This window comes from Lichenostomus cassidix, chromosome 3, assembly GCF_008360975.1.
Source record: "Lichenostomus cassidix isolate B80296 chromosome 3, HeHo_3.0, whole genome shotgun sequence".
NCBI classification, from domain to species: domain Eukaryota; kingdom Metazoa; phylum Chordata; class Aves; order Passeriformes; family Meliphagidae; genus Lichenostomus; species Lichenostomus cassidix.
In genome coordinates, this window is record NC_139483.1 from 94,396,251 (window position 1) to 94,417,689 (window position 21,439).

Genomic DNA, 21,439 nt, shown 5'->3' on the forward strand with positions numbered 1-21,439 from the left:
GTAGCTAACATTCACAGTTGGGAATATGAGCCTCATTCAATTCTCTGGTCACCTAACACAACGTTTCCGGTTTCACTGGTTGCATAACACATTGTGGCAAACAATAAGCTCACCTGATGCAAACCACTGAAAACTGTTTAAACTGCAACCTTTAGTGTAGCTGAGGCAATTCAGAGGCATTGAGCTTTTGTCCCTGCCATTACAGTGAACAGTGCACTATGTATACTTCGGCTTCTTTGTTTAATGAAAGGCAAGCCTTCTGCTGCTTCAGGAAAGTCAATGAATGTGTAAAATGCACAGGAGGATATACTCCTGAAGCATTTTGCAGCTGTTAACTATATGTTTTCTTTTTCTTCCCAAGATTGTGCTTACAAACAGTAGTCAGATACTACTATTGCTATAATTGAGACATCTGTTGAAACAGTAAAACCAAAAAGCACCACAGTAAAAAGGAATTTTTAAAAACAATTCTCATCAATGATATAAGGACAAACAAGAGGTTTTACAAATAGATAAGGATCAGGAGATTTTGAGGGAGACTATAGTCTCTTGGTGTGATGGATGGAGGCGAGTTGCTGACAGATGAGGCACAGAGTGCTGCAAAGCTAAAAGATTTCTTTGTCTCAACTATGTTCACTAGGGAGAAAGAGGGAAACATGCCAGAATCAGAGAGAAGTTTCCTGGAGGCAGAAAATGAAAAATTAATGAAATGAAGAGTGACACCAGAATAAGTAAAAAGGAATCAGTCAGTGAAAAGGAATATACAATTCTAGTATTTGATGGCCTGTATCCCAGCATTCAGAAAAATGTGTATATATACATTTTAATTAATTTGGGAAATAAATTTATTACCATCAACAGAAAAGGCAGATGACTTACCACACTTATGAGAGTTCATTAGGGGTTGAGGGATGGGTTAAAGGAGATTTACAGGTAAAAGACTTTAGAACAGTTGTGGATTAGGGTACAAAGAGCAGGCAGCTCTGAAATAAACCAGACTGAGCACTGGCTGTAGAAGCCAGTATTTTCACACTGCATATCTAAATGAAGTTATAACTTTGTAGACTAAGTTTGTGTACATAGACATGTGGTAAGAATCTAACACTTAGAATTAAGAGAGGGTTTAGATAACTAAACTATCAAATTAAAAAATTATTACCAGTGCCTTTAAAATCTTTACATAGAAAGGTATTGCATAGATCCATATGCATGCATTGCTTTGTAACATTCTGAAGTGTAACTGCAATTCAGTTATGTGCTATCAAGTAAAGGATTCACCCAGCACAAACTGATGACAAGATATATGCAAGAGTATGGACATTTGCACCAGACTCAAGAAGCTGACAAAGAAATATAGAAACACCTATATTTAACTGTGTGACTTAAATTAGTGAAAACAGGAGGCCTGAGCTGAAAGTTTACATAAATTTTACATTTTAAACAGAAATTTTGCATTTAAAATTTACACTGGACATAAGCTTTAAGTCAGCATGTTGATCTCTGAAAAAGTTACAAAATACCATGCAGTTATCTAAACAGAGGAGATCATTAGTGACATAAAGAGCAAGAAGAACAAAATTGAGGTCAGGGCTCAAGGCATTTTGCACTGCATTACAAGCCAGATTTTAAAATAAAAACAAATTTCAAGAAATATGAAAAGTTATGTGAAAATGTTTGCCATAAAAAATGAAAATAGACACACAGCCAAACAGAGTTGAGCACTCCATAGGTCACACCCAGCCTTTGTTAAACCTTGCCTCTCAATGTGCAGATTTTACAGCACCAAGTAGATGCTAGAGTGAGACATGGAACCTCCTCATGCTAGCCATGATACAAACCTGCAAGCACCCGCTGAACAAAGCGACATTTTACTGAATTCAATTAAGCAATTGGTATTTGTATTCACTAATAAACATAAATTATTACAAATTCAGAGCAGCACTTCCCTTCTGAAATGGTAGAGTTGATTTCACATCACTGTGTAACTCAATACTAGCTACTCCTGACGTGAAATGAAAATGTAGCAAGTTGAGATAGTGGCAGAAGAATATGAATAAAGGGAGATAAAATACTCTCAGATAGGAATAGAATTATGAAAATTAATTATGTGCAATTGATTGGTGTTCATTAATTCAAAATTGGCGAGGTTTTTCAAAACATTGAGGCAATGAAGTAATATTGATCTTCTCAATTTCTACAGACTGAAACTGATAACATTAAAATAGAAATTATGGAAGATAGAATTAAAATAATCAATAAGAGTCTGCATATTGCTACATTGTGTAAATGCTCTGTTGCCTGCAATTACAATGCAAACTAATTCATTAATATTAACTAAGTCTAAATTTTTCCTTGTTGGAAAAGTCATTGTCAGAAGCTAAACAAACTTCTTCACTGCACTATCTTATATTGCATCCCCACCACCAGCTTTTCATCACCATGACCAATATCCATTTTTCATTCATTTCATCATCACACAAAAAGTGCACAATGCCTTTGCCCGTTTGAGGTCTATAGAGATGTTACTTCTCTTACGTTTGCATGTATTTACTTCAGTGACTACAGCCAGAGGCAGAGGCCCTACACGAGAAGCAGAACTATGAAGGATTGTGAGTCTTTATGAGGAGCTGGTGCCACAGTGTGCATTTGGCCCTGCAGAGGGTTCACTCCTACCAAGGAGCAGCCCCACTGCTTGTAGAGTTCCTTTGTTGAGCCAGAACTGCTCAGTGTAACAGCAGAGTCAAAGTGTAAGATGTGAATGCATGGCACTCAGCCCTGCCTTTAAATTCACCAGGCAATCCCTCGTATTCGAGAGACAGCCAAGAGAGAAGCTGGTAGTAACTGCTAAAACATGCCAGCTGTTTATTTGGCTTTCTTCCCTCACAGATTACTAAACAGCATAGACTGAAACAAAGGATTTGGAATGCTCACGATTTCATGTTGCTAGAAATACCACAGCTAGGAGATACCCTTTATTATAAATTATTTTAAGTATGACATTTTATTTTTTTCTACCTATTTCAACTAGAACAAAGCCAAATCTGTTAAATAAAATTAATGCAAATAAATGAAAATATCTGGCATTTTTCAGCAGAAAGAGAAAGCTTTTACAGTTTGATTCTGAGCCATCACCATATCCCCTGTGCTACAGGCAATAGGAATTTGACATTTGAGTTCTTGATACTTGTTTTCAAGATGCAATTCGGCAGGGCACTAGATAATCTCATTGAGGCTCCCTTTCCCACTAAGGGTTGGACCAGACGATCTTTTAAAGGTTCCTTCCAGCCTGGGCAGTTCTGTGATGATTGAAATATTATTTTTCCCATTGCATTCCAACTGGGTTATCTTAGTACTTTTTTTGCTTCTTAACAAATTTAAAAGCAGTGCACTGGAATTATATGATAGCGATCAGTGCAGACTGAATTTCTTCATTAAGTAGTGGGGAGTGTATAATCTTGTGCATTGGACTGATCATGCAACTCGCTGCTGCTTTAGGCAGGCAGTTAAGGTAATTGCCCATCACAGAGGCGCTTATTCTGATTGCACGCTAGAAAGAGAAGGCAACTGATTTCCCATTTCCTCATTTACTGATATTAGCTTTATGTTGCTACCACCAGAGCTACATGTAATGTACGATTCTTTACAACTTTGTTTACATGGCATAAAATATAATTTAGTTACTACAGAAATCTTATCTAAGTTTTAAATGTTCATTGAGAACCAAAACAATCCAAAAAACTAAACCCCATTTCCTCATAAATGAATAGTGTTAGAAGTCAATTTAAGGAACAGAACAAGCAGTTTACAAACTATTTAAAAGGCATGCTTTAATCCCCATGTAGTTCTTGTTGCCCTAAATGTGAAAAATGTACAGATCTTAATAGAAACAATTATATGCAGAAGCTTTTGCTTTCTAATTGAACTCGAGATTCCACTAGAACACAGCTTTTCTTTGTCATGTTGTAATTAAAGGAACTCCTTAAGCATTTATGGATGTACATGAGAGACAGTGGTCTAGACACCTGCCTCTGTGCAATTAGAACACTGAAAGAAACACGGCCATGATTTTTAGCCTTTTAAGGAGTGTAAATATACATACAAATGGTAAAGTAGCAAGTAATCAATCCACTAGTCTCTATTCACAGAACAGATAAAGCAAAGACCATATAAAAACATGTTTTCTCACCTAACCTTGAATTATATAACCTTGATTCATATAACCTCTAAATTATATTCTGCTTTCAATTCTCAGTCTAGTATTGACAAAAGCACTGCCCATCATAACCACTGATATTCCATACAAATGGTTCCTCTAAGCAAAAAAAAACAACATAGTAGTAATAGTAGTAGCTTTGAAAATGTTGAAGAGAATGTTTTATAAACTACTGCTGGCATATGAAACCATGGATTCAACAGTCTCCTACACCAACCATTTCACCTCTCAGTTTTTGTACTTCTAGAATTCACTGACCAAATGAAGATATCGATAATACAGAACATTCTAAGCTCATGGCCCCAAATGCTGCTGGCATGTATTTGATGATTCTATGATTCTAACAAATCCTTCAATCTGAGTACATTCTATTAACCCAGAGAATATAGAAAATGAAGCATTTACAATGCAATAGATCATACTGACTTGATATGACAATGTATCGAGCTCTTATGTCACAAATGCATGATTTTATCTCATATCCAAGCAAATCTGAGCACATTGCAGACACAATATAATTTTCTTGGAGACAAATACTTTGGTATATAGCTGGACCATCTTACCGGTAATATACAAGTGAGAACTATGAAGGAAGACATTTGCTGATAAGATGTGGCCTGTTAATGTAACAGCAGCAGTTAACTTCTACATATAAAAAGGAATTGGTTCTATTCCTATACCTTCAAACTTGAACTTGGGTATTTTTGCCAGTGACAAGACACCTTTGATTCAAGTGATTGCTTACCAAGGCCGAAATTCCTGTTGGCACAAATGTACCGTTTTCCTTTTGTTTCTAACTACTTTGCGCTTACAATTTGGCAAAATGCTTTTCAGACCCAAACTCAGAAGGCTTTTTAGTCACTTGCATCAACATAAAACCTGTACTTTTCACAAACAGCAATAAAAAGGTTTTCCAGCCTTTATCCTGGACACATGGGTATTGAGTACTGGGTACTGAGTGACAGCACTAGAAAATGAATCCAGGTTTGCTTAGAAAGATTTCCAAAGGCAGCATAAGAAAGTCCTTCCAAAATTATGTCAGCAATAGTGCTAACTTCTTGAAGAATACCCTACTGATTTGAGAAAGTAATTCAGCTTAAACTTACCTTAATCAATGTTAAAGACAACACAATTTCCTGATTTTATACAGGAAATCAAATACAGAAATTGAGTGTATATGTGGTCTCCTAGGGCCTTATCCACCATTTCATACAGGCTTCCTAAGACAAAAACAGCCCTTATCGAAGTTAGTTTTAACCCTGACCTTGCTGGTTTTCTAGATAACAACAACAACAATAAAATAAATTAAAAACTGTGAAGTAAGGTCTCAAAATTAAATTCACAAAAGGCATCATAAAACATCATAAAATACTACAGAGTAACACATCTGAAATGTTTCTATGCTTATGCACACAGCATGAGGCACAAACTGTGACTGGCGTGCCCTGTTGGATGGCTCCAGATTCTTCAGGAGGGATAGGCAGGGCAGAAGAGGCAGAGGGGTGGCACCATATGTGATACAAGGATTAGAATGTATAGAGCTCACAGTTAGCATAGGCAGTTTAGAGCCTCTGGGTAAGAATGAAGGGGACAACAAATAATGTGGATGTCATTGTGGGAGTCCACTACAGACCTCCCAGTCAGGACAATGACACCAATGAATTTATTCTTTGAGGAGCTTCCAAGTCAACTGCTCTTGGCCTTATGGGTGACTTCGACTTGTCAGAAATTGACAGGGAGCATCACACAGCTGGTAAAATACAGGCCAGAAGATTCCTAAAAAATCAGGATGACAACTTTATGGAACAGGCCCTAAGGAAGCCAACTCGGAAAGATACCCTTCTTGATCTGCTGCTTGTCAACAGAGAGGATCTCATGAGCCGAGTGGAGCATCCATCTTGGCCACAGCGACCATGAAGCAACTGAGTTTAAAATCTCTGCTGACAGGCGGAAAAGTGCCAGTGAATCTTCAGTTCTGGACAAGAGAAGAGCAGAATTCAGGCTGCTCAGGGAACTAGTGAGCAAAGTTCCCTGGGAAAATGCTTTTGCAGGTAATGGGGTCCATCAGTGCTGGTCACTTTTTAAAGATCACCTCTGAAGGACACAGGAGCACACAATTCCCAAATGGCCTAAGTCAAGCAGATGAGGCAGAAGGCTGACTTGGCTGAACAGGATTCTTTTCTTGAAGTAAGGCAGAAAAGGAAGGTATATGCCAAATGGAAACAAGATCAGGTGACATGGGAAGAATACAGAGCTGCTGCTTGCCACTGTAGGGAGAAAATTCATGGAGCCAAAGCTCTGTTGGAGTTCAAGGTGACACAACTGTGGAGGACAATGATTTTTTTTTTTCATATATATTGATGGCAATAAGCAGTGTAAAAATAACATCTGTTCAGTGCAGGATGTAGATGGTCACCTCACAAACAGGGACATAGACAAGGCAGAGGTGTTAAACACATTCTTTGCCTCTGTCTTCAACACAGATGACAGACCAAGGGGGTCTCAGTGCCCTGAGCTGTAGGACCATGACTGCAAGAATGATAACTCCCAGTCGACCCTGAAATTGTGTGGATCTGTTGTTCTATCTGGATTCCCACAAATCTATGAGACCTGACAATATTCATCCAAGAATTCACAAAGAGCTAGCTGATGTCATCTCTTTTGATGATTTTTTGAGTGGTCTTGGGAATCCAGAGGGGTCCCAGCCGACTTAAAACTGGCAAATATTGTCCCAGTTTTCAACAAAGGAAAGAATGATGACCCTGGAAATTACAGGCCTGTCAGTCTCACTTCAGTGCCTGGTAAAGCTATGGGGATGATTATTCTGGGAGGTATTGAAAAACATCTGGAAGACAACACAATCACTGGTCACAGCCAGTTCAGCTTCATGAGAGGAAAGCCCTGCTTGTCAAACCTGGTTTCGGTTTATGACAAGATAACCCACACAGCTGACCAAGGGAAGCCAACTGATGTAATCTTTTGGGATTTCAGAAAAGCTTTAAAAACTGTCGTAATAACCTTCTGCATAAAATGACCACCATCCATCATGTGATGGGTGCACAACTGGCTCATGGGTTTGGGCACAAAGGGTTATTGTGACTGGGGTGACATCAGACTGGTGACGGGTCACTAATGGGGTCCACAGGGCTTCATACTCGGCCCTGTGCTCTTCAACATCTTCATAAACAACTTGGACATGAGACTGGAGGGTGTACTGAGAAAATTCACACACAATACAAAACTGGGAGGAGCTATTGACTCCCTCGAGGGACATGGAGGCCCTGCAGAGAGACCTCAACAACTTAAGAGGATTGGGCAATCATCAACTGTATGAAGTTCAGCAAGGGAAAGTGTCAGATCCTGCACTTGGGAGGGGCAACCGCGGATACATGGACAGACTGGGGAATGAGATGCTGGAAAGCAGTGCCACGGAAAGGGACCTGGGGGGTCCCAGAAAATGACAAGTGGAACATGAGTCAGCAGCGCCCTGGCAGTCAGGAGGGCCACCTGTGTCCTGAGGGGCATCAGGCACAGCATCACCAGCTGGGCAAGGGAGGAGATTGTCCTGCTCTACTCTGACCTGGGGCAGCCTCACCTTGAGTCCAGTGTGCATTTTTGGGCACCACAATGTAAAAAAGATATAAACTATTAGAAACCATCCAAAGGAGGGCAACAAAGATGGTGAAGGGCCTTGAGGCGAAGCTGTGTGAGGAGTGGCTGAGGTCATTTGGTCTGTACAGCCTGGAAAAGAGGAGACTGAGGGGAGAGGAGACCTCACTGCAGTTACAACTTCCTCCTGAGGGGAAGAGGAGGGGAACAGGAGGGACAGACACTGATCTCTTCTCTGTGGTGACAGGGACAGAACCCAAGGGAATGGCCTGAAGTTGTGTCAAGGGAGGTTTAGGTTGGACATTAGAAAAAAAGGTTCTTCACCCAGAGTGTGGTTGGGCACTGGAACAGGCTCTCCAGTAAAGTAGTCACAGCAGTAAGCCTGACAGAGTTCAAGAAGCATTTGGACAATGCTCTCATGCACATGGTGTGACTCTTGAGGTGTCCTGTGCAGGGCCAGGAGCTGTACTCCATGATCCTTGTGGGTCCCTTCCAACTCAGCTTGTTCTGTGATTCTGTGATTCCATGTTTTGGAGAGCAGTAGAACACCTCAGCTCCATCTGTAAGCCCAAATTTTACTCAAAATGCCACAAGATGGCTCTGGCGGGTTTGGAAGTGTCCCCTGGTTACCACTTAGATGCATGGCTGACATAGAGCTCTTAGGCTTAACTGGATCAGAGGGCTGGCACTCTGAGAACAGGGAGTGCCAAAGAGGCATTCTCTGCAGCCCTTGCCTAGCTTGTGATTAACGTGCTGTTTCTTCAGTAATTGTGATATGAAGTAGATTAATATATTAGTTTAATGCAAAATAGGTTAATATAAAATGAGAGCAGAGAGAATACAACTGCCTCAACACATTTGGTGCACTCAGGGACACAGAAAAGGCTGAGAGTTCATCTATCTTGGAGCAAGAAGAGTGAAATTCATAGAAAATTACACAGATACTTAAATGATATTCACATTATTCCTGCCCAGGACCATTAGGCTCCTCCTCCATGTCACTCCAACTTCTGACAAGGCTCTTGGACTAGATTCAACTTGTTTCCTTCTACCATACAGAGACATATCTCTCACAGTAGACTGTCATGATCTCCACAGCATGGCACATTTTTCTAATGAACATTAACCAGCTTTGAAACAGGTAACATTACTGAAATGTAAATTATGCCTTTTTGAACTGAGCTGAATACGATAGAATCTGCTTACTGGGCTACTGTTGGAAGCTCTGAAAAATTCAGTCAGCACTGCTTCAGTCACACCTGGTAAATAGTTGAGAGTTATCTTTGTAAGCACTTTTGGAAGAGAAAATTTAGTTTCTGCTACCCATGGTTGGATTTGGACATGAAAATGCATAGTGCCCCTCTCACCAGCTCAATCTTCATTTAAAAATCTCACACTCCAGGAAAAGTTAACCATATTCAACAACAAATGCATAAATTCCTTTTACTGCTCCAACAGCAGTTACCAAGCTAAACTAATGGGTGCACTAGAAATATATACAATATAAAGTAAGACATGGAAGACCTTACTCTTTGCTGGACCATGTTTTATATCAGTTCAAAACTGCTGTGCCTGTTAAGTGACTGGACACACGTGGGGTGCCAAGAAAGCATGACAGCAGGGGAAACTGGAGCCCTCACTCATCCTCCAGCAGAGTCAGAGCTGTGTGGTGGTGAGGGCAGCAGGCAGACCTGGAACCTCCAAGTGTCAACCTCGGGCTGTATGCAACCTGTCGGAGTAACACAGGACTCCTTACTCACCTGTCTTTAGCAAGGGAATAATGACATTTCCTTTATCCTCATTTTACTCCTATCTTGTCTCTTCAGATAGCAATATATTTGTGCAGGTAGCATTTATCTGCTCTGTGTCCATATAGCACAATAGGACACCAATCAATGTGTTAATACTGTACATCAAACAGAGTTGAATACATATTCCCCATTTTTTGTTAGGTAGTAATTATATTTTTTTTATAAAGCTGTACTTTTTCCTCTTTAATAAAATTCCTCACTATTTAGCTGAGAAAGCAGGAAGTTATTCATGTCTCTCTGACATGAGAGCATCGCTTGGTCTCAGACATCACTTAAAACAGCCTCAAAGCTATTCAAAACTGTATCAGTCTGGCTGCAGCCCCAGATCAATTGCAGTGTAACTTCAGCCTTCTTTTCCCAGCCTGGCAGCTTCAGGAACATACTGGATGATTTTACTAGACTTCTTTCAGCTCTTACTCAGTGAAGTCCCTAATTGCAGAAGTCTGGGAACTTTCTTGTTCCCTTCTAAGATAGGAGCACTTCAGATTCAGTAACAGAGTTTTCAGAGTATGTAGGTAAATATTGAAAGCAAAGGTCTGGGGTTATTTTTGTAATGAACTGAAATTAAAATTGTGAAATCTTTCAGCTTGTTCTGAAGAATACAAGTAACGATGGTCCTAAAGGACTCAAATGAGAACACACAACAAAGTTATTAGTGGTTATACTTGTATTTTTATTTTACTACCTCTTCTTATTTTACGCTGGCAAAAACCAAACAATTATTGCACAAAAACCTTTCTCACCAGATGGGAACTATTATCCCCTCTGTCCATGACAGGAGAAGAGAAAATGAATAAAGGAAGACAAAATTCAAATATCCACAATGATAAAGTCATACTGCTCAGAAAAGTCTCTTCCTAACCATGAAAAATTAACAGTCTGGCAGCATGGATTAATTATGGATTAATATACATGGCTACAGTAACCTTAGCTCCCAGCATTTTAAGTACACAGTGTTTGCAGTCACAAATGTAAACATTAGCTATCTGCTTAGAGACTAGGCTTTATTCTAAAGCAGAGTACATATAGAAACATGCTTTAGAAACTTCTGTATTTATCTCTTGATGTTTAAATATATAATGCTGTGCAGACTACACTGGGCATCTGTTGTGGGTTAACCCTGGTAGGCAGCTAAATGCTACACAGCCACTTGCTCACTTCTCCCACATGGATGGCAGAGAGAATTGGAAGGACAAAAGTTAGAGAACTTGTAGGTTGAGATAAAGACAGTGTAATAAATAAATTAAAATTAAGCAAATAAAAACAAACCCAAGAAAAACAGGGGATGCAAAGAAACCCAACTGCTCACCACCAGCTGACTGATGACCAGCCTGCTCCCAAAGCAACAGCAGCCCTTGCAAACTTCCCTTCCAACTTTCATTGCTGAGCATGACACCATATGGTGTGGGATATCCCTTTGATCAGCCGTCCTGGCTGTGTCCCCTCCCAACTACTTGTGTACTCCCAGCTTACTTGCTGGTGAGGCAGCATGAGAAACACAAAAGGCCGTGATGCTGTGCAAGCACTGCTGAGCTATAGCTAAAACACCAATGTGTTTACGGCACTATTGTGATCACACATCCAAAACATAGTTCCATACAAGCTGCTATGAAGAAAATTAATCCCATCCCCGCCAAAACCAGTACATCATGCCTTTTGGTACTCCCTTGTACATTGACCTCACACCCTCTGGATAGCATTGCCTACACCTGGTAATTAAAAGGTGTGCAGCACCATCTGAACAGACCAGCTGTGGTGGGGAAGCTTTATCACTGAGCTGAGATGGCTGCTCAGCAAGACTTATTCACTGGAGTGTTGTGCCAGTCACAGTATTTCCACTACTACTTGTTCATTCTCAAACAAGTCTTATGCCTTACCTCATGGTCCTGGCATCTCCAGGCCAGTTTGGGTCTTTCTGCTGTTTGTTTCTGCAGTTTGGGACACACTGCTTTACCCAATTATAAATTAGGCTGATTTCAGGACCATATGAACCCAACCATACACAAGGAAGATGCCTCTCCCCTCCTTAATGAACAGTGAGATGTCAGCAATTACTGCAGTCTATGTTAGGGTTTTATTCCTCTTACACCAGCTATCACATAAGGGTGGGAAATCAATCCCAGTCCAGCATACTACTTCCTGTGATGCACTAAACAACATTCATGCTTATCTACACATCTGGATCTGCACAAAACATCCTGAACAGAACAGCGCAAAATGTCCATTGCTATTGCCACGTACGTGAGAGACTGAAGTATGCAAACAACAGTGAGGCTGTCCACCCCAAACATGATCCACATCTCCTAATCCTAGAATGGGAACTTCAATACAACAAGGTGCTAAGGCTTCTGCATGCCCCAAAAGAGAAAGATTATTTTTGAGATTTTACACCTTTTTGGAACACAGTATCTGTTATTCATCCTTGACTCACCAGGCTCAGACCTGCCTGGTGACTTAAACACACAATCAGCAAAATATTGTTACAAGTCAGTATGTACAGCGACCATCCTTACAGCAGTGCTTCTGGATGATGTCTGTTTAGCATTTGTATTTTCTTACTTTGTTTATGAATTTATTCCTGATACAGTCCATGTTTTGACACAGTTCTGACAGTGTTCTGAAAGCCAGGATTTCAGGGATGACCCAGCTTAAAGATAGTACTGTGAACCAAGAGCTGCTAAGACACAGGCAGCAAAGGTTAGGGACACTTGACTAAAACATCCCCATACCCCAGTCAGCGACCTCAGAAGGGTTCTGGATTCAGAGATTACTGCGGGTGCAGGGCTATGACCCCCCACTCTGGAGGCTGGCTGTAGTGACCTGCAGGGCTTGGAGCTGTGGAAGACTCTTGGGATAAGTTCTGGTGTTGTGGCAAGGGCATGTCCCATAGCACCCACCACAGGGGCAAGGTGCTCCAGTGCCTGTGGATCAGGTTCCCCTGTGTTGGGCCTATTGGCAGGGCAGAGGGGGGCTTGGGGAGAGGCCAGAAGGAGCTCCCAGGGCTGTGAGGCCCTTGGGGCCTAGACAAGAGCTTAGTAGTACTCCTCCTCAAAGACTAACCTTATTCAAACAGGTTTTTATCAGCTCTTAGAGCAAAGCTTCTCTTCCTCTGGTAAATCAAAATTATCTGAAGACACTGGCTATCAGAACCTCTGTTGACAGATGAATTTGTTTACTCCCTATTTAGGATCTGCTAATGACCAATTGCTACAGAGAGAAATCAGAAGGCATGAGGATGGAAAAGTATTTTCCACATCATAAGCTCTGTTATTATGCATTACGGCCATGATCAACATCTTCAGGCTGTCAAAAGAATAGTGTGTTTTACTCTTTTCTTCCTTGTTGCCCAGAACTTTGTCACATTAATAGACAAAGTTTGCATTTCTGTATCCTACTGCAGACTTTGTTGTAGTTTGGGTTATCAGCCTCTTTCTACATTTGATGTGCTCTTATTCTTGAATTATTTTCCAGACAGCAGAAAATGTCAAAGCTGCAGGATTTGGGGCGGGTTGTGGGAAGGTTGGTCCATGGACACCTCTTTTCCAAACTCACTAGTCTTTATATATTATAAGTCACTTTCATGCCATATTTCATACTTGCCACATGCACCAGCATTTTTAAAGTTGTCTGTTAGGTCTAAAGATACAATCCCATTAATGAATGATATGGACTGGAAATGTGTTTTTTAAGTCTCTCTGCCATATTGTATTTGAAATTGCCACCCCCTATATTTTAATACTGGGTTAATATGCTGAATAATAATAATAATTTATATTGCAGCTTTCATCCTGCTCGAGTGCTGAACGCTTCCAATTACATGCATACCATAACACACTGATGCAGTAATCTCTGTGGAAGGGTAAAGCTGTCAGCAGCAGATGAGACAGGACTTTTAGGGCTTACAGTATGGCCAACCCCTAGACTTAAGCCACCAGCACAGTAACCTTGAGTTCACACAGAGCAAAATATCTTAGTTTTAAGGTAACACCAGAAGTCCTGAAGCCTACGAACTTAAGTCTCATTTGTAAAAACAGATTACAGAAATCAGTCCTGCATGGAGATGAAGAGAATTTCTATTAAAAATAGAAATAGGTAGCCCAAAAGAAAAAGAAAAAAATGTAGGTGACAAATAATCTCTTTTGGATGCCTAAAAACGTAATTAAATAAGCAATTGAATTATTAGTCTCTTTTTTCCAGAAGGAAGAGGATTGGAGGGGATAGATAGAGAACGGAAGGGAATGGTACAGAGAAAGTTGATTTTCATCCAAAATAAAATTGGAACAGGTCCCAGCCAAGTGACTGGTCTGATTTCTATTCAGTTTTGCCAGCCCAAGTGGGTCCCAGTATCACTATTATGCTCAGTATCATGTGATTAGTCTCATTGAGAGAACACAGTTTACATGCTAAAAGCTGATGGTATGAAGCCTTTAGCATACACCTGCTTTTTTTGGAAACATTTCAAACGTTTCTTTTGGTGTGGGGGAGTAGTGAAGTGAAGTCCTGTTTAAAAGAAAAGCCTTTTTGGGGAAATGTTGTTCTTGTGACTGGAAAAGCTTAGTTTTGATTTATTCAGCAGAAATTCCCTTTATATAAGGCCATTCCCAGCTTTCTTTTCTCCAAGACAGATGTCAGTCCCAAACACTAACAAATAACCCTTGAAGTCAGAAACTAAAGATCCTTACATAATTGCAACTCAGAATTTATATTTTATAAAATCTTGTTATCTTGATGCCAGATTTTCAAGAGAGCTTAGCTCCCATCTAACAACTAAGGGAAGAGTTCAAAAGCTACCAGCTGCAATTGTTGGGGTTTTGTAAATCAGTCAAAGATGATGACAGTTGCAGCTATCAGGGTCTTTTAAAAAATAGGCCAAAATTTATGAAGAGCTTGGGAAAAATGCTTTTTCCATGGGGATAAATTCTCTCCATCTGACTTCAAGTTACAATGGATTTTAGAGAATTTTAGAATGGCCATGATAATTGTTTGCTGTTGATGTTGTTCATGCAGGTGTATTCCTGGCTAAATCCAAGGAAATCTTTTATTGTACGTTCTTACTCTAAGTTGCTGCTAGAGAGCAAGAGAGGGTAATGGCTACATCATAAGCAAAAAAAAGCTTATAAATAAGAAAGGCAAAGAATAAAAAATGTACAGGGAAAAATGAAGACTAAAAAAAGAGGGTTAAGAAACACCTCTCTCCAGTCAATTATTTCCATCTGCATTTCTTATTAAAAAGTAAGATTTTTTCTCTCTTTCCCACTCATCTTCTGCCATCAAATAAGATAAAGAAGGTATTTTAAAAATATTTCCATGAATAGTCATGCAGGCAGATATCTTTTATGAGATGGAAGACCAGTGTATGTAAAAGGGAGTGCTTCCCTACAAGAATTCTTCATCTCCCCATCATCTCAGAAACTAGCAACAGTGAAAGTGTTTGTTTCCTTCACTCCCTCCAGATCAGATCATTCAGTAACCATGTCAAAGGATTGGCACAAGTTCAGAATGATCAAACACTGGGCAAGAATTGATTTGTAATTTTAACGGACTTGCACATTCTGCATGCCTCTTAAAAATGAGAAACTGCAAAAAACTTAACTAACAGATAACGTGAAGTTTCAAAGAATACTCTTCTTTTGCTTTAATATTTTACTATCTTTCGGTGGCGCAATTAAAAAGCTTATAGTTTTTACAGGGAGATTATCAGGCTGAAGACCACAGTAAAGCTAGGAAGCCATAAGTATGGTAAAAATAATCAAACTAAATTATCTATATTCTATATAAAATATGAGTCTACTCTCATCCCAGGCAATGAACGCAGTCTCCAGGAGAAGTCCCTAATTTCTTGATGGAGTCATTCCTACGGCCAACAGATTTTCAAATCAAGCCTAAACATAAACAGTGTAACTACTTTAATTTAAACTTTAAAATAATCTCCCCAGGGAGAGGAAGAACAGCAAAAACCCATTTTGTAGGTAATAGTAAGCAAACGTTAGCAGAAATACGTTTAGAACTAAAAGAGAGATTATTGAAATACATATATTACAGTCATTATTAAAAAGGTATTTTAACAGAATTATCCACTATTTCCTATTCCTGTTGTAAAAGTGTTCAGGGACCAGTTTCCACTATCAGCAGAAATAATGTATCATCGATTGAAAGTACTTCTTGCGTATTTCAATGCTCAGGAAAGCTCCTTCTGTCTTACAAAAGGCAGGTGTTTGATTTGAGAATGCATTACTTCAGAAATCTATTTTAAGAACTGCAAGCCTGAAACTAACGTGGAAGGTTTTAAAGCATTGTTCTAAGTAGCCTGTCTTTTATGAATCACTAATGTCACTAATTTCTACTGAGCATGCTCAGAATAGATATCCAGCAGGAAGAGAATGTCCCAAAGATTTGTGTTTATTATTTAGGTCCAACAATTAATCTCATTTTCCTCTTAATCAGTCACAGAGATTTGATTCCACACAGGTCAAGTTAAGATCCTACCCTTTTACAGACAAATTAATATCAACTTCATGTTCACAGCTGAATTATTAAAAACTATGTCATGAAAAGAATATTAACACGAGATTTTTCTTACTCTATATCTATGGGGTTTCAGTCTCCTGCTTTTTAAGTTTTACTATAAGCTTTCTATTAGTGGCAACAGATTCCCACAAATCATTTCCAAAGGAGATTGTCTTTGCTCTTCTCTAATTCTAAAACCACGTGTACAATTTCCCAGGTAGCTTGCAAAAGCCCTATATGCTATATAGAGGCTCCTTCTTATTACCAGTGGCAGATAAGCCTTCAATTTGACATGGCTGTGACTGTGATGCATGACACACAAATACACTTCACTGGCATCAACATCCAAATAAATTTGTCCTCACCTCAGTGAGTGCGGAATCAGAATAAGTGATTAGCTAGCTAAGTAATTAGCTTAAGAGCTTAAAAAAAGAAGGTGTAATAATCAGGTTGTATCCTCTTGCTGCCCCTATCACAATACATTCCAATGTAACTTCCATCGAGCTTCCAAAAGAAAAATTAGGACAAAAAAATTCCATGTTCTTCTTTGGACATACCTTCGTTTTCTGGTATAAGGTTTGAAAGCAACACAGGTGTCCTATAGACTCTGATTTAGCCTTGTGCTTGCAAGTCCTCTACATGTGATTGTTGCAGTGGTGTAGAGTGAAGATAAGTATGCCTTGCAACACTAAAACATATATGCACTCTCAGAGGCCAAGTAAAGGTATTGAATATTCATGTTGGAAAATTTTCTTCTGAACCATGAGGTTCCACAGACCTTGTCTTTTTTCCTGATGAAGAATGTATTGAATCATTTGGTAATTACAGCTTTATTTCATTGAATGGACTGCTGAAGTGGAAAGCTTCTACTTAGCTAGAGCTGCCAACTGTCTCATAGCTTTGGAATAAGGATGAAAGCAGCTGAAAAGTTCTTCTTATGTATGTTTGCAATCTAAGCCCAGAAATGTCTGTCTTGGAAGCAAGGGAAGACTAAAAAATAAAAAGAAGCAGTCATTTTTTATGTATAGAAACTGGTTAAACTTACTTCATACATCCATACAAAATACTGGCTAATAAACAGTAGTTGCAATTCTATGAAAGAGAACTGGCCATAGGTAGTGAGGAAATAAGAACAGTAAAGATATGAAACTGCCATTGAATGTGTACTTTTCTAATAGCAAATGGAGATATGGCATAGTTGAACATTACAGTGTTTGAGGTATAGTATTTATTCCAGAACACTACTGTTATGGTGATGACACTCATACTGAAAGGATTACCCTCAATTCTCCCCACTCTACAGTTGGTCCTGTAAAGATCCAGCTAATTGGTATCCAAACAGTTTAACAGTTACAGCTCTTGCCAGTTTAACCGTGCCAGCAGCTTCCATTGCAGACATCACCACTGAACTAAACAGGGCCTGGGCACTACGGCATGAACTTGTCCACAGAATTTAATTGCTGGTACACAGCTTGGCACAGATTTGAGTCAGGGGAGCTAGCACTCTTCCAGGCAACACCTGGGAGCAGTTTGGAGGGCAAGGCAAGCCTGGGATGTTTCCCAATATGCAATACAGGCACGGCTGTCATGTTTTGGTGAAGTAGAAAGTTTAGCCACATGGATGTAAGCCATGCCCTGCCGCTTGCCCTCGGGGCCAGACAGGGAGCTAGGGCGCTTTTTATTTACTTTGTATGGACACAGACATTGAAACCAATTTGCTTCTGACATCACTATGACTCACTTTATTGAAGCCAAAGATTTATAGCAAGTATGTAAAAATCAGAGCTTCACTACACCTGTTGAGTGTGTATTTTGGGGAGCGAGGAAGCATATGGAGGATATGGCAATCATCTTATTTTTAAAGTAACGTAAATAGGGTTAGACCTATTTTATTTTTGTCCACTTATAACAGCATCTGCTGTATTCTGATTTTTTGTCTCTTCTTTTTTAAACCTTTTTTCTACCAATTTCATTCATTTCAACTGGGTTCGGTCATTAGCAGCATGGCAAAATTCAGTATTACATTCTTCTTCTGAATGAATGTGCACCCAACAGCCTGCTTGATTTATCTGCTTCCTGTCATATGATCTGCTCAGATCATGTAAGAGGGAGAAGTACCTCTTTGTTTGGTATTCCCACACTTACATCAGAAAGCAAACACATCACAGCCCCAGGATGCACAGTAGGCAGCCTTATGCTGAACCTGAACTTTGGAGTATCTTCCATTTTTCCTCTCTGGAAAAAAAACTGTTGACATGAGGGACAATTCTCCACTCTATTATACCCCCTATACCCCTAAAACTCATAGGGATAGCTCTACTGGTTAGCAAAATTACATGTTAAAATAAGAAAAAGAAAAGTAAAAAAAAAAAAAACCAACAAAGCCTTTCTGTAATGTTAAGACAAAATCAAAACTGAAGAGATACAGTGGAACAAGAATTAGTCTTCAGCTTTATTGTTGTTAGCGTGTCATGTGTTGTCATTCATTGCTCTTTGAAAAAATCCCACCTTCTCTGTGAAGCACCTCTCTCTCATTATACATGCACAAGTTACATATTGCTCGTTTAGATTTCCTGAGATTTTCTTCTCAATACTATTGGTATGTATCTGTGATGCTCTCATCCTGATTTGTACATTCATACATTTCTATGCTTTGATGATTTGCCTGGATTTCCATTCATATTTTTTGAATGACCTGGCTCCTTTCCAGACACAGAAACCCTGCTTCTAACATGATACAGAAAGTTTACAATGGCCCAAATAAATATAACAGAACTGGGAATTACATACTCTATTCCTCATACAAAATCCCACTCCAAAACAACTTTTCTTTCACTCTCCCTTACAGGCATGTAGACAAAACTGCACACAGCTAAGGCTTTTTACATAAACTCAACAAGCTAGATTATTTGGCTTTCAAGCACAAATAAATTCTGCTGTCTTACCACCTTCTCTGCACTGATATACATATATATATATATATATATATATATGAAATCTCAAGGGGTAATTGCTTTCTCTCTCCACCTGCCATGGCTCTTACCTCCCCAGTCCACATGAACAAAACATGGCTCCACAGAGCACTATACAGACTCTTCAGGACTATCCCATACTGACTCACCATGCCCACTGTGCTTCTCCCAAACCCAGCACATACTTAAAGGCTAAAGGAACTCCCACTCATCTAACCTAGTTCTTTATCTCTCTGTTCCCAAGGTACACTTCACAGTCCTTCACTGAAGGGAACTGTTCACTCTTTTTAACCATTAACACTGGATAAATAAAAAAGAAAATCAGGAGGGAAACACAGAAAGATGGAAAGGGAAAATATAATAACAGACTTAAGATTTAAAGCCCACCAACTCACACTAAACTATTTCCGCCACCTTCTGAGATTTATATGTATACATATGCATATAGCACTCAAATTCTCTTTGAAGTGTGTTGCTTCAACAAACAGTAGTAGAAACACTCTGGAACTAATCTGCTTTTGTAATTTTGTACCATTGTTTTATTCTGGTCAGTAATATGACCAACAAAAAAACTCTGAAAATGTTGGATAGCATAATGATGTAAGAGCATGATCATTTAAACAAGGTAAAGCTTTCTCATCTGAGGAAACAAAGGTTTGAAGATGAATAAGGTCTGATCTTTCTTTGACACAAGCAAGTAGGATTCCAGCTGAAGAGGCAAGCAATTTATGATTTTGTGTTGGCCTTGCTATGTCATATCAAGGCCTTCTCCATACACCATAATCACAAAATTAAACATTATCATCAATGAATCTCACCACTTGAAGAGGAATTATAAGAAAAGTAATAGGGACAACACCAGTATGTTTGCAATCTAATGTTCTACAGTAAGATTTAACAAGAATATGAAATGAAAAAATACAGTTACAGTTTCTTAAGAATGGAGATTTTTTTATTACCTTGCTACTTTTTTAAGAAGTGGGTTTGTTTTCAACATGACCAGAATGGAAAAACTAAGTTTCCAGTAAGTTTAAATATACAAACAGACAAAGACTGAAAAATAACAGTGCTAAGATCACTCTTTGAAAAGGATTTTTTTTGCAGTTAAATATTTTCTGGTCTTCTGAGCAAACAAAAATCCCTAGAATTTGATCATATGGCTTCACATTGTCAAGACTGGTTATCTGCCAAGCTGGAATAATTTGTTCCACTGCACTAATTACTACCATGCAAACATATGAAGCAACTGATGGCAGCAGTAGGTTATAATCCTCTAGGTATGTCAGAACTAGAGCAGATTGAGGCAGAACAGGAAGGTTAAGGCAGCTGAACCTTGCCAGAAGACTCTGCAGCTGTCTCTGCCTCTGCCACAGAGCCCCCATGTCATGGCAGCCAGGTCATTTCAACCAGACATGGAGCAGGTGATGCTATCTATCTGTGTTCTTCACCTCTGGTTCCAAGCCTGGCACCACACAGCCTGACTGGCAATAACAACAGGATCAGACACTCCTGCTAACGGCAACAGAAACACTGTTTTCAGCACAACCAGGTCCATGTAACACTAAGTGTTGTGAAAAATCTGTGTTTATAAATGAATGAGCCAAAAATAATGAATCTTACTCTCTTGTGCCTCTGTTTTCCATCAGGGATGCAGGTAATGCCACATTTTACCTTACCCAGCTACTGCAAGTGCTCAGGTGCTAGAGCAGCGAGCAACAAAGAGAAACCAGTAGGAAATTTAAAACTGAAGGAACTGCAGTTCCCTGGATCATTCTTCTTGCCCTTGTTGAAGACAGGAGTGACACTGGCTTTCTTCCAGTCTTCAGGAACCTCTCCCACTCACTGTGACCCTGACATCAAGAGTGGCTCCAAAATTACCTCAATTTAATGTCGTAATTTGCCAATTGGTAAATTGGTAATGTACTGATTTACCAGCAACCTGTGCACTCGTGGGTGCATCATACCAAGCCCCATGGACTTATGTAGGGCCACTAGGGGCTTCACAACTCCCTAAGGGTGAGCCTTGCTCCAGATGTTTAGGTAGTAAACAAAGAATTGCTTCCTGATAATCATATTCAGCTAATGCTGAATAATGCAGAATAAATAATACAGAATAATACACCATTAAAACTGAAATCAATGTGTGTTAGGCATGTTCTAACTGCTGCAACTATAAAAAGACCTGCCATAAGGAAACAGAAGCCATTTAGTACAGAAACAGAATTCTGTGATAGTTTGCCATATTTCACAGTTGCATTTCAATGAAAAGGAAAAAGAAAGAAAAGAATACTATCATTACTAGTTTTATTTATTTTATTGCTGCTGTT

The 21,439-nt window shown here is 39.4% G+C and overlaps 1 protein-coding gene across 16 annotated transcripts in view; it reads right to left on the minus strand.

The window, feature by feature from the left end:
- Nucleotides 1-21,439, minus strand: part of MYT1L (myelin transcription factor 1 like) — a 311,356-nt gene that overhangs the window by 178,493 nt on the left and 111,424 nt on the right. Inside the window, exon 3 of one of the 16 annotated variants that reach the window (XM_085056762.1) lies at nucleotides 5,320-5,433. The exons of the other annotated variants lie outside the window; for them this stretch is intronic. The gene's annotated coding sequence lies outside the window, so the exon portion shown is untranslated. The remainder of the gene's footprint in view (nucleotides 1-5,319; nucleotides 5,434-21,439) is intronic. 16 annotated transcript variants of the gene reach the window in all.